The sequence below is a fragment of the Scyliorhinus torazame genome, chromosome 2 (assembly GCF_047496885.1).
Source record: "Scyliorhinus torazame isolate Kashiwa2021f chromosome 2, sScyTor2.1, whole genome shotgun sequence".
Lineage (NCBI taxonomy): Eukaryota > Metazoa > Chordata > Chondrichthyes > Carcharhiniformes > Scyliorhinidae > Scyliorhinus > Scyliorhinus torazame.
The window spans coordinates 210,972,053-210,986,374 of NC_092708.1; the positions used below are offsets into that span (position 1 = coordinate 210,972,053).

General features: G+C 52.0%; 1 long non-coding RNA gene across 1 annotated transcript in view; it reads left to right on the top strand.

Moving 5' to 3' along the window:
- The window catches only part of LOC140407840 (uncharacterized), a 187,733-nt gene extending 174,740 nt beyond the window's left edge, over positions 1–12,993 (top strand). Inside the window, exon 2 of the long non-coding RNA XR_011939834.1 lies at positions 12,380–12,993. This is a non-coding gene — a long non-coding RNA (uncharacterized lncRNA). The remainder of the gene's footprint in view (positions 1–12,379) is intronic.
- The last annotated feature ends 1,329 nt before the right edge of the window (positions 12,994–14,322 follow it).

Genomic DNA, 14,322 nt, shown 5'->3' on the forward strand with positions numbered 1-14,322 from the left:
GCCAACGGCCATTCTCCGACCCGCTGGGGGGTCGGAGAATGACGCCCCTGGTCTATCCGGGCAACGCTTGCAATTTTAAATGCTTCACTATGCTTTCAAAAATCTGTTTTCATTAGCCCCGCAGGTAATCCTAATTCCAAACCAGCTGCTACTTCAGGTAATTGACTTTTAGTTACTTTCTGTAAACCAGGCACAGTTACATCTTCCATCTTTAGGAAAGCCTTCGCCATGGTAATTTTGACCTTAACCGCTGCCTGTTTAGCAACAATTTCTTTTCCGGAAACATGTGTCTGCAACTGGGTGTGGCTTATGGTAGCTGTGGCAATGTCTGTCTCTCTTTTATCCCAGTCATTGTGCTATGGTTATGCCATCCTTTCCCTTTGATGTTATCCACCCGGTGGAGTCGGCTTTTGGCATATACTTGTCACTTTCCTCATCTCTCCACTTTGAAGTTACCTTTTCTCTTTCCCCAGTATTTTCTCCGAGTCACCTAGGTAAATACTTGCTTTTCTCATTGATATGCTAATTAGTTTCTCAACATCTTCAGTGATCTGTCCTTTTTATTTTCTTTTATCCCAATTTCATTTTAAAATTTTAATTTTTCCCAATTTTTAACAAATTGACATCTGGTGGCTACAGCATGCAACTCTTTACAATTTACTGCCTGGAGATCGGGGTGAAAAAGGACTGGTTTGGGTGGGGAGAGGTCATGATCTTCAAGTTCTTCAATGGGTCCTTCTTGAGTCTCCTGCGCTGAAGATTTTTGTTTGGTGGATGAAGAGCCTTGTGGGTTTCCAGACTCTGATGCAACTCAGATCTGTGTATTTGTCATATTATGAATAGGAAGGTCATGAGGGCGGCACGGTGGCACAGGGCACAGTGGTTAGCTTTGTTGCCTCATGACGCCAAGGACCCGGGTTGATCCTGGCCCCAGGTCACTGTCAGTGTGGAGTTTGCACTTTCTTCCCATGTCCCCGTGGATCTCAACCCACAACTCAAAGATGTGCAGAGTAGGTGGATTGGCCATGCTAAATTGCCCCTTAATTGAAAAAATTAATTAATTTTTTTAATGAATAGGAAGGTTGTATCTGATCTTTATTTTGGAATGTTTGCACCAAGTTTCACACAGGGCACCCAGCTTGCAGAAGATGCTCTCTGTCAGATGCAGACTGGCCACCAGGATCAAGCCTCAGGACGTTTCTTTTGTTGATGTGAAGAAGAGTTATGTCACACCATCTTGCATGTTATTTAGGCCTTTAGCATAGTAAATAGTCCCAAGGTGCTATTATTATAAACAATCTTCTGGTTCATTTGAGTAGTAATGGAAATGCTAAGGCTCTTAGATCTTTATTTGTTCCTTCAACAATGAAAGCAACTTACAAGCAGAGTATCATTAACAGATGGGACACATTTCAATATAAGTGTGAATTCCTTTTTGTGTCCATCACACAAAGATTAAAGAGGCTACTCATCAAATGATAGCTGGTATTACCTTCAATGGTAATCCTTTACTTATGTTTGATTTAACTTCAGTACATGATTAACCTTATGTATATCTACGTTTATTTTGCAACCTATGTTCAAAGTTGACTTCGCTCATTGTCAAAAGATCATGGAAGTCTATGTGCCCTTGTTTCGTTTTTATTTTGACTAGTTCATTGGCAAGACGTCAAGTCTTATCTTCAAGACTGAACCTTTGAACAAGCAGGCTGTTGCGAGACTGGTTTGTTACTCTCTCATCCTCTGACCGACTGTTGCTGGACTAGAGTAACTCATGATTTATTTAACAAGCCTCATCTTTTTTAAAAATTGATCAACTGCCTATTAACAGAGTATTGTATACCTCTCTTTATATCAAGAATCCTGGGCGTCATTCTCCGACCCCCCCGCCGGGTCGGAGAATGGCCGTTGGCCGCCGTGAATCCCGCCCCCGCCCCCGCCGAAGTCTCCGAAGGGAGAAAAGTCGGCGGGGCGTTAATGGCGCCGCTGCCGTCGGAGAATGGCACGGGTCTGCGCAAGGCAGCCAATTTTCAGCCTGCCGATATTCTCCCTTCCGGATGGGGCCGAAGTCCCGTCGACGTGAACGGTCATCACGTCGACGTAAATCAAACCTCCTTTTCATCGGCGTGACCCTGTGCTCCAGGTTCACGCCGACCAGCGTGGAGGTGAGTGACGGCCTGGGGGGTTGGCTCTGGGCAGGCGATGGCGTGGCCGCAGTCTGAATGTGTGAGGAGAGGTGTGTCTCGGGTTGTGTGTGTGTGTGTGCGGCGGGGGGGGGGGGGGGGGGGGGGGGGGGTTAGAGTGGGCTGGGCTCCGGGGGAGTGCCGGGAGGGGGGATGGGCGGTCCGTGCCGGGGAGGAGGAGGGGGGGCCCGTGCCGGGGAGGAGGTTGGGGGGGGGTCCGTGCCGGGAGGGGGATGGGGGGTCCGTGCCGGGGAGGAGGATGGGGGGTCCGTGCCGGGGAGGAGGTTGGGGGGGTCCGTGCCAGGGAGGAGGTTGGGGTCCGTGCCGGGGAGGAGGTTGGGGGGTCCGTGCCGGGGAGGGGGATGGGGGTTCCGTGCCGGGTAGGAGGTTGGGGTCCGTGCCGGGGAGGAGGTTGGGGGGGTCCGTTGCCGGGGAGGGGGGGGGGGTCCGTGCCGGGGAGGAGGTTGGGGGGGTCCGTGCCATGGAGGGGGATGGGGGGTCCGTGCCGGGGAGGAGAATGGGGGGTCCGTGGCGGGGAGGATTTTGGGGCGGTCCGTGCCGGGGAGGGGGATGGGGGGTCCCGTGCCGGGGAGAGGGATGGGGTGGGTCGGTGCCGGGGAGGAGGTTGGGGGGGTCCGTGCCGGGGAGGGGGATGGGGGGGTCCATGCCGGGGAGGGGGATATGAGGGCAAGTGAGTTGGTCCACCTGGCCAGGTGCCAGCCTCCAACAGTTGGACCCATGCGGTCCATGCCACCTGCTGGGGGGAGGAGGGGATATGGGCAATGATGACATGTTGTCGTTCCCCTCCCCCCCACCAGGCCGTCATGTTTTCCGATCATCCAGCGATGTTGGCCGCCGTGGCGGCAGCCGCTAATGTCTATGTTGCCCTGGATGAGGAGGAGGAGGAGGAGGAGGAGGAGGAGGCGTGCCAGAGAGGCGGTGCAGGCTGCCGCAGAGGGACAGGCGGCAGCTGCCCATGCTGGAGGACACCTGACCGACAGGACGAGGCGGGGGAGGAGGACGTCGCGGCCCCATGGCAACGGAGGCACCCGAGGGCGCCCCGTGAGTACCGGCCCCGGCAGTCATACCAGGACCTCACGGACCGGGAATGCAGGAGGAGACTCCGGATGAGCCGGGAAACCGTGGCACACATCTGCCACCTGCTGGCACACCTGTCACCGCGTGGCACTGACGGGGGACACCCTCTCCCCGTGTCCATCAAGGTTACGGTGGCCCTGAACCTTTATGCAACGGGGTCATTCCAGGCACCGAGTGGGGACCTGTCCGGCATATCGCAGACATCAGTGCATCGGTGCATCCGGGCAGTGACAGATGCCCGATATGCCATGGCGCACCGCTACATCCGCTTCCCTGTGGACCGGGCCAGCCAAGATGCCCGGGCCGTGGGCTTCTCTGCCGTGGCCGGGTTCCCCATGGTCCAGGGCGCGATTGATGGGATGCACGTCGCCGTGCGGCCACCTGCAGATAACAGGGCCGTGTTCACCAATAGGAAGGGGACCTATTCGATGAACATACAGGTGGTCTGCGACCACCGCATGATGATCCTGCACGTCTGCGCCCGTTACCCAGGCAGTGTACACGACTCATACGTGTTGTCGCGGTCATCCATCTCCGGCATGTACGAGGGACGCCATCCCCGGCTGAGGGGCTGGTTGCTGGGCGACTGGGGCTACCCATTGCGATCGTGGCTGATGACGCCTATACGGAGGCCACGCAATGAGGCGAAGAACCGCTACTACAATGATGCCCATGTAGCGACAAGGGGAGTGATAGAGAGGTGCTTTGGCGTGCTGAAGATGCGTTTCAGGTGCCTGGACCTCTCTGGGGGGCGCCCTCCAGTATCGGTCAGATAGGGTCGGCCGCATCATTGTGGTGTGCTGCGTCCTGCACAACATAGCCCAGCAGAGGGGCGATGTGCCGCAGGCAGAGGAGGGCGGAGTGGAGGAGCAGCAGGAAGAGGCGCAGTGCTCCCCAAATGAGGGGGATGGGTGGTAATGGTCAGGGCAGACGGGGTAGACACAGGCGGGTGGCTGTCCACCGTTACCGGCTGGCCCAGCGGGCACGGGACATACTGATAGCCGCCCGCTTCACTGACTAGATGGGCGTGGGAATCGGGGTGGTATGGCCACAGACCGCACACCATGGCAACAGCCGACCACCCGCACCCCCCACCCATCCACCCACCCAGCACCCTCACCCCCCTCCCCAACCCCACCCGCATGCACACCACCCCCCCCCCATTGCCGATCCACCTGCGGCACAACGGCCGGGCTCACACAGTTGCGGGTGGACGCGTGTCTATTGCAGGCCATGGAGGATGATGACAACCCGCCCTGCGGTGAGCTCCTGGCTCCACATCGTTGGACTATGTCTGACCCATGGCCACAGTACCACCATCCACCCGGACCATCCCTGCATGCGGCTGTGACACTGCAGCGCACGGTCCCGTCCTCTGCCCGGGGGGATGTTGATGGCGGCCCAGGGGAACGGGGCAGACTCACCTGGGGCTGAGGTAAGACCACCCCTCACACACACACTTGCGCTCAACGTACATGACACCCCCGCACGCTTTGGACAGAGCACAAAGGCAGCTTCTGTAGGTGTAACATTGACTTTAATAACCAAAGGAGTTCATGCACGTGCCCTAGCCCCTAAAACTCATCTGTGCCCTGCACCCGTGCCAACTTACTCAGTGTCTAATTGTTTGGCCTTACGGGCCCTTTGACTACGTCTACGTGGTTCCCCAGACGGTACAGCAGAACTGGAGGTGGACTCCTGTGATTCCTGCCCTCTGACACTGGTTCCCTTTGGCGGCCGTTTCCTGGGGCGTCCTGGCCTAGATGGGCCAGGCTGCGGCCCGGGCGACTGGGATGGCGAGCTGCCAGCCTGTCCTGCCCGTTGCCCACCCGATGCACCTGGGACGGAAGGGGGGGAGTCCCGAGGTGTCGCGGTGTTCCCGGACCTCCCCTACAGGGGGACCCGGGACGGACCACACCACCTCCTCCTCCCTCGGGGTGCCCGATGGCCCCCAGGCCTCTACATGGGTGGGGGATGCGAATGGACTGGCCATCCGACGCCCCCCCCGGTATCTGGCGCTGCCAGTCCTGGAGGCCCGTGTTGGTATCGACAGGGGTCTGCAGGTTTGCAGCCAGGGAGCCCAGGGGGTTGGCAAACCCTGTCTGTGACAGTGCGATGCCGGCTCGCACATGGCCACTGGCGCCGATGCCCTCAGCGATGGCCTGCAGAGACTGGGCTATGGTGTTGAGCGCCTCTGCCATCTGGCGCTGGCACTGGCTCATGGCCTCCTGTGAGAGGGCAGCCATGTCCTGGGCCACAGACGGCGCTGCACGGAAAGCCCCAAGCCTCGCAAACCGTTCCCCATGTCTGACACCGTCGCACCCATTGCCCTCCACCGCGGATGCCACCCGTGCGGTTTTGGCCTGGGTGGCACGTATGACCGGCACCACTTCCAGCTCCTGGACGCGGGTGGACTCCTCCACCTGCGACCGCAGCCGCCGCAAGCCGGCCGTCACCCTCTTCGCTCGTCTCCGGGTCGGTGGTTGCATCGGATCTATGTGTGGGTGTGGTAACTCCAGGAACCCGGGATCCATCTGGGCGGCAGATGTTCGCTTGGGCTGGGCTGCCCTCCGACCGCCCGGCCCCTCTGCTGCTCCTACCTCCACCTGCTGTACCGGGACGGCTGTGTTGTGCGCACCAGTGAGTGTACCAGACGCCTCATCACTAAAGTGCCCAACCGAGGTGAGTGTTTCTGCGATGGTGGAGGGTGTTGGTGACAGCAGTGGCGTTGTGTCGTGCTCTTCGTCCCACTCTGAGTCCCGGCACTCTGAGTCCATGGCACTTTGGGGTGGGGGTTCATCTCCAACCATCCACTCTGAGCCACTGTCCCGGGTAGTGGTGTCCTGGGTAGTGCTGTCCTGGCTCGGATGTGATGGGGGGCCTGTGGTTGCCCCCCTCGTCGCTGGGTGGTCGCTCCCGCACGTGACGGGGGTGTCGTCTCCCTGTTGCTCCAGGTCTCTCCATCTCCCGTGGTGTGCGAGGGGCATCCTGCGGGCGTCGCATGCTGGAGGGTCCGGGTCTCTCTGTCACCCGTGGCCTCCGAGGGGCATCCTACGGGCGTCGCATGCTGGAGGGTCCGGGTCTCTCTGTCTCCCGTGGCCTCCGAGGGGCATCCTGCGGGCGTCGCATGCTGGAGGGTCCGGGTCTCTCTGTCTCCCGTGGCCTCCGAGGGGCATCCTGCGGGCGTCGCATGCTGGAGGGTCCGGGTCTCTCTGTCTCCCGTAGCCTCCGAGGGGCATCCTGCGGGCGTCGCATGCTGGAGGGTCCGGGTCTCTCACTCTCCCATGGCCTCCGAGGGGCATCCTGCGGGCGGTCTGCATCTGCGGGGATGGGTGCCTCGACGTTTGGTCCTGCGGTACACAATGAAGCATGCATGGTTAGACACGCAGGCAGTGATCAGGTGATATGGGGGAGGGGGATATAGGGGAGGGGGGATATGGGGACGGGCTGTCGGTGGCTCACTTGCCAGTACGCCCCCGACCTCTGCATCAGCAACCTCCCGGTCCTCAGGTCCGCCAGCCAGTTCCAGGGCCCTTTCCTCGTGTTCGGTCAGTGGCCTCTCATCAGCGGGGCCTCCTCCAGTCCTCACATGCTCCCTATTGTTGTGTGCACGCTTCTCCTGTGGGGGTGGGGGGGTGGGGGTGGTGGCAGGGGTGAAAGGCAACACTGTTAGGCAGGTATATGAATGCACACCATCGGTTGCGCGTGCATTGCAGAGGTTAAGGTTAGGGCTGGATTCACTTGGGGATATGGGGGATATGGGGATGGGGGGATATGGGGGAGGGGGGGATATGGGGGATATGGGGGAGGGGGGATATGGGGGAGGGGGGATATGGGGGAGGGGGATATGGGGGAGGGGGATATGGGGGAGGGGGATATGGGGAGGGGGATATGGGGGAGAGGGGATATGGGGGATATGGGGGAGGAGGGATATGGGGAGGGGGGATATGGGGGAGGGGGGATATGGGGAGGGGGATATGGGGGATATGGGGGAGGGGGGATATGGGGAGGGAGGATATGGGGAGGGGGGATATGGGTGATATGGGGAGGGGGGATATGGGGAGGGGGAATATGGGGAGGGGGGATATGGGGAGGGGGGATATGGGTGATATGGGGAGGGGGGATATGCGGAGGGGGAATATGGGGAGGGGGGATATGGGGAGGGGGGATATGGGGGATATGGGGGAGGGGGGATATGGGGGAGGGGGGATATGGGGGAGGGGGATATGGGGGAGGGGGATATGGGGGAGGGGGATATGGGGAGGGGGATATGGGGGAGAGGGGATATGGGGGATATGGGGGAGGAGGGATATGGGGAGGGGGGATATGGGGGAGGGGGGATATGGGGAGGGGGATATGGGGGATATGGGGGAGGGGGGATATGGGGAGGGAGGATATGGGGAGGGGGATATGGGTGATATGGGGAGGGGGGATATGGGGAGGGGGAATATGGGGAGGGGGGATATGGGGAGGGGGGATATGGGGGATATAGGGGAGGGGGGATATTGGTGAGGGGGGATATGGGGATATGGGGAGGGGGGATATGGGGAGGGGGATATGGGGGAGGGGGGATATGGGGGGATATGGTGGAGGGGGGATATGGGGGATATGGGGGAGGGGGGATATGGGGGAGGGGGGATATGGGGGAGGGGGGATATGGGGGATATGGGGGAGGGGGATATGGGGGAGGGGGGATATGGGGGAGGCTCACCCTGCCTGCTCTGACGAGGTCGTTCACCTTCTTGTGGCACTGGGTGCCTGTCCGTGGTGTCAGGGCCTCAGCGGTGACGGCCTCTGCCACTTCCCTCCACAGACGCCGGCTGTGGCGTGGGGCAACTCTGCGGCCGTGCCCGGGATACAGGGCGTCCCTCCTCTGCTCCACTGCGTCCAGGAGCGCCTCCACATCCCGTGACTCGAACCTCGGGGCGGCCAGCCATCCAGTCGGGTGTTGCGGTCGGGTGTTCCGGTCGGGTGGGGGGGAGCAGCGCAGCCTTATGAGCCGTCACGCCGTGCGATAAGCCTTTTAATTGTCTCTTTATTAGCTCTTTGTGTTCCCACATACTCTACACATCTATTCTGTTTCTTCCCACCAATCCAGCTTTGGCTCCTATTCTGAGCCATTCCATCAGTCCCTCACTTTCTTGATAATTTGAACTCATGTTCCTAATATTCTCCTTTCCTGGTTACTAACAGTTCCATTAATAATTATCCGACCATTTTGACTAGAATTTATGAATAATTCCCTTCACATAAGCCAGTTGACAGATTAATGTTTCACATGATCAGTGTGATTTCAAAACACACATTGTTATTTGATACATTTCCTCGTTCCATTACATCTAGCCCATTCAGATATGGGTTCCTTTTCTGGGTTGGGCAAGTTAATTTGTTTTGTGAGGTGGTATTGTCTTTTCTTTCACAATCTTTAAAATCTGTGCAATAAAGATCGATTGCGTCCCCATCGTCACAATGCATATCATGTGCATTTCAATTCATATCAATACAGTTGTTGTGGCCCATGTAGGTACCAATGACATAGATAGAACTAGGAAAGAGTCTCTGCATAGAGTGTGATGAGCTACAAAGCAAAACTTGAAAAGTAAAAATCTCTGGGTTATTACTTGAGACAAGTGGCAAAATGGTATAGGGTCCATAAAATTAACGAGATCGATATGTTCCTCAAACGCAGGGGTGGGAGAAGTGGATTCTGGTTCGTGGGCCACTGGCGTCAGTACTGCGGAAAGTGGACACTATACTGATGGGACAACCTACACTTAATTGCTGGGACTGGTGTTCTAGTGAGCCACATAATTAGGAAAGTAGATGGAATTTTACTAAATAGTGGAGGAAAGGGATTAAATTTGTGACGATATAGTAAATTGAAGAATAGAGAAAAGGGAAGAGAGAAAGATTTAATGTGGGAAATGATAAACACACTGTGACAGGAAGGGATAGGGAGGACAAGCAGTATGAATCTAAGAGTAAACCAACAAATAATGCTGGAGGTTAGAAAAATACTACAAGGACAAAAGTAGAAGCTCTGTATCGCAAGAGGATTTGAGTATAGGAGTTTTGAGGTCTTGCTTCAATTGTATAGGAATTTGGTTAGACCACACTGGGAGTACTGTGTTTTGGTCCCCTTACCTCAGAAAGGATGTTATTACCATAGAGGGAGTGCAGCGATGGTTCACCAGACTTGTTGCAGGGATGGAGGGACTGTCTTATGAAGAGAGTTTGGGCAAACTGGTCTTGTATTCTCTCGAGTTTAGAAGAATGAGAGGTGATCTAATTGAAATCTACAAAATAGTCAAAGGAATAGACAAGGTAGATGCAGTTAAGATGTTTCCCCTATCTATTTTTATTTCTAGTTAGCTTTCTCTCATACTCTAATTTTTCCTTCTTTAACAATGCTTTGGTCATTCTTTGCTGTTTTTTTAATATTCCGTTCAATCTTCTGACCTGTCACCCATCTTTTTGCAATTGTATGCTTTTTCTTTAAGTTTGATACTATCTTTAATTGTTTTAATTGAGGAGTCTAGAACCAGGGCGACACAATTTCAAAATGAGGGGAATGCCACTTAGGACTGAGCTGAGGAGAAATGTCTTTACACAGAGGGCTGTGAATCTTTGGAGCTCAGCTTTTGAGTTTAGCTATTTTGGCTGGACAGCTGGTTTGTGATGCAGAGCAAGACCAACAGTGTGGGTTCAATTCCCATACCCGCCAAAGTTATTCATGAAAGCCCCACCTTCCCAATCTTTCCCCTCACCAGAGGTGTGGTGATCCTCAGGTGAAACCATCACTAGTCAGCTCTTCCGCTCAAGGAGGAAAGCAGCCTAATTTCATCTGGGACTGTGGTGACTTTACTGTTTATATTGTTACAGTTGAGAGAAACAGGTGATCAGTATTAATTGTTTTTGAGAAGTTATAAAAAGGGAATAGCTGGGACACTGGGTGGTGTGAAAGGAGATAATTGTTTCTGCTTCACCAACTGCCTTGGATCCTATTTATCGAATACTGTCCATGCCACATGGTCTCTCTAATAAGGTTAACAAGCAGAAAGTTGTGGGTTGGGAGTGCTGCATTTTACAAAATGTACTCCCATCTCAGTGCCAGCAGCAGGCAAAGGAATGTTTCCACCCTGGAATGTTTAAAGCAATATCCCTGATTTTTTAAAAATAAAATTCAAACTGCAATAACTAACAGATCATGATCTTCAAATTTAGGATTTATCCAACTATGAGGCAACAGCGCAAAGAACTACATTTTCTAATCCTCCGGGTACACAAAATTCAAATGGGACAAATCAGTGAAATAGAATTAGAGTTGAGTTTCCAACACTTCTCTGACCAAATCACCAGGGCACCAGATGCCAAATGGCCTCTAGGCCATAGTTTGGGGCTCCTCCGATATAATGGTTTCTGATCACAAGCAAAGATTTAAAACAAAAATACATTTAGTGCTGTGTAGCACCGTCAATATGACGCGAGGCAGGTTGAGGTAATGTCAATTGAAGGCTTTATTAAGCAGAACTTTATCCCCAGCAGCGTGGTTACAGAATGCAACTGCTGAGGGAAATGGAGGGAAAAACTGGGTTCTTGTACCGGCATTTCTGGGTGGAGTCCAGTAGGTGGCAGATCCTATCAGGACCTGGCATCCCTCCACCAATAGCCTGTCGACACGTGGTGTACCGTATTACCCCTAATACATGCCACCACATACTGGAAGCGTGAAAAGTTGTATTGTTTGCTTCTTTGTTCAGCCCTGGAGCTACATTTGTAAAGTGCATCAGGACGTACTGCCCCTACAACTATTTGATAGTCGGAGGCATAGTGTAATGTGAATTTACAGATGTGGTTTGTCATTGGAGGCAGCGCAAGTTACCCAAAAGAGGGTGGTTTCAGCTTTCTCATATCAAGCAGGAATTACCTTTCTTTCCTGCCCATCCTTATGTCAGCATTCAACTACAATTGAAAGTGGCACAGTAAAGTACCAACTAACTGAGCAATAAGCATTTGATGGCAGCACGGATGTATCACACCGGGTGGCATAGAGCTGGAACATTATTATTAGAGAGTCTGTTCAACAGGCCATAGAAATTGCCTTGTGCCAATCAGCTTGCGGGGAAGTAATGGCACCACTTGAGCTTGGCATGTACATTCTTTAACCATGCACGCTGATTGCTGTTTAAATTGCCCACACATTAAACAGTGAGGTATCTACAGCAACAGGAGTGACAGCCAGGATTGCAGAACCTCATTCATTCTGCATTATAAATACAGCCTTACAGCTCTCCTGCTAGCTCAGTTGGTAAACGCAATGTGCAACTGAGCCAAAAGGGCCACAAGGTTGAATTCAAAGTCTGTGCTGAGATTACTAATTTCAGCCAGGTTGGCAAATGGGGAGCATTACTATTGGTGACTGTGCCCACAGCTTGTGAAGTCAGGATATTTACTGTTCCTGATCATTGATGCCTCCTCCAAAGTGCAAATGTGTGAACGTTGATTCAGGACTGATGTGAGTTTAGCTGTGATGCCTCCACAGCCAAACGATCTACTGACAATCACCACCGACTATTAGACAGGTAGAATGACCAGTGAAAGTGGCACTATATGCCCAGCATTAGTTAAAAGCAGGGAAGAAAGTTCACAATGATGCTTTGCACGAAGCAGCAAATACTTAACTGGAATACCTGAGTTGAAGTCCTCATGCACATCTCTCACGAGTCCAAGTTTGGCCAAAGGTCAATTGCTTCTGAAGAAAGCTTTTCCTGTACAAACTACATGCACCTCCTGTCAGGTTAACTCAGCAACAATGGTGTCAGTGATATTATCTTGCTTTGCTGCAACAAACATAAACATTTAATTGCATATATTATTTATTTCAGAAACCTCTGACTTCAGAACACACATACTTAAAATATATATAACGCAACATTGAACTGGATGGTGTTGGAAAAATGACTTGTTAACAATGCTCACCATTTGTAATGTGAAAATTAGCTAATTGTCCTGTCCAGAGGAAAGGAAGAAAAGTATATATATATATATCTCCATCAGCCTGACTACTTCATAATTTTTTTTCCTGTTTTTCGAAATAGAGAGTTGCTGGGCTGAAAAATAGCTCCAACTTATCACATGTTGGCTTCTGGAAGCTCCTGAGCAGTTTGAAAGGAAACAAAGGCTAACACCTCAAACGTCCTGGAATGTAACACACCTTGCATCGTATGAACATTCCAGCCAAGGCATCGCAATGGATTAGATGGTGAGATGTCTGCCCTAGCCAGCTATGGACAAAGGCAGCTGTTTGCACCTCCTAATCTCCAATGTGGTGCTAATGGCCCAACAATACCTGATCCAAAACACAATGGATTGTACCCTGGATGCTCATAAGCCAAATAGCTCAACCCAAAATCACCCTGTCACACAACAGAGACTTGTGCTGTCTGAATTCTTTAAATTATTCAGCTTTTGAATTTTATCTCCAGTCACTGTTTGACCTCCAAAACGAAGCAGAAGTCCAGGCAAGCAGCCTGTCATCATCTACGATTTACCATCTAACAGGGAGCAGCAGAAAGAGATATGTTCAGATTTGACATTGCCTGGCCCCCATTGCACTGTGAACAATTGGAACAAAAAGGGGCGAAGGTTTTCAAAAACACCTTTCCACATTTTGTGTGTGTGTAAAATAAAGCAACCCTTTTATTTTGCCTTATCTCGAGTTTGCTGTGGGATTATTAATAGAGATTTGGATCAGGCCAAACTGAAGGGTTGGGGAAAATATGCCACCACTTATAAAGGGGGAAATCAAAATGTCTTTCTGTTTATGGATGGAAATCAGAGCTGTTTAAATTAATCACTGTCCTGTCCATAACATAACAAATTCACTGGATTAAGAGAACCTCCAGAACTTGCTTATCGATTTAACGTCCCTTTGTTGTTTGCTTCACACAAGCAGCTTCTCGCACTTAGCTTCTCTGTCCTTTACAAGAACTTGCTGTTTTTGCAAATTAATTGCCAGTGAAAGTCATTGTAGAACATAGAGCTGGAACATATAGTGTACATACGTTTTTAACAACAGAATAATTATTAATGCAATATCAATCATCCTCTTTGACCCAGAGTGGAACAATTAAGACTGCTCAAACGCATTGCTGCTTGGAGTAAATTGTTGTTGGAAGATTAACAAAATGACAAATTTAAAATTTTATTTTTTTCTTACTTTTCCATTTTGTCTCTTTTATACTCTGTCTCCCTAAATCTATGATGTGGAGATGCTGGCGTTGGACTGGGGTGAGCACAGTAAGAAGTCTTACAACGCCAGGTTAAAGTCCAACACGTTTGTTTCAAATCTTTAGCTTTCAGAGCACAGCTCCTTCCTCAGGTGAAGCTGAGGAAGGAGCTGCGCTCCGAAAGCTAGTGATTTGAAACAAACGTGTTGGACTTTAACCTGGTGTTGTAAGACGTCTTACGGTCCCTAAATCTAAACTTTCTTTCCCACTTTTTATTTATCTTTTTGTACTTTAAAAAAAATAAATTTAGTGTACCCAATTCATTTTTTCCAATTAAGGGGCAATTTAGCATGGCCAATCCACCTACCCTGCACATCTTTAGGCTGTGGGGCGAAACCCATGCAAGCACAGGGAGAATGTGCAAACTCCACACGGACAGTGACCCAGAGCCGGGATCAAACCTGGGACCTCGGCGCCGTGAGGCAGCAATGCTAACCACTGTGCCACCATGCTGCCCTATCTTTTTGTACTTGATATACATCTAATTCACCCTCCTTCTCTGTTGTTCCTCTGTCTCATTTGTTATCATTATATCTTATTGGTTAAGGAGATAGACGGTAGGTAACATCATTCATTAAGGTTTCAACTCCCCATTGTCCTCACCCCACTGCTAGAACATAAGAACTTCGGACAGGATTAAATAATTCAGCCCCTTGAGCCCGCTCCGCCATTCAATACGATCATGGTTGATCTCCTTTCGGCCTCAACTCCATTTTCCTGCCCATTCTCCATAGCCCTTCAACCCATTCCTA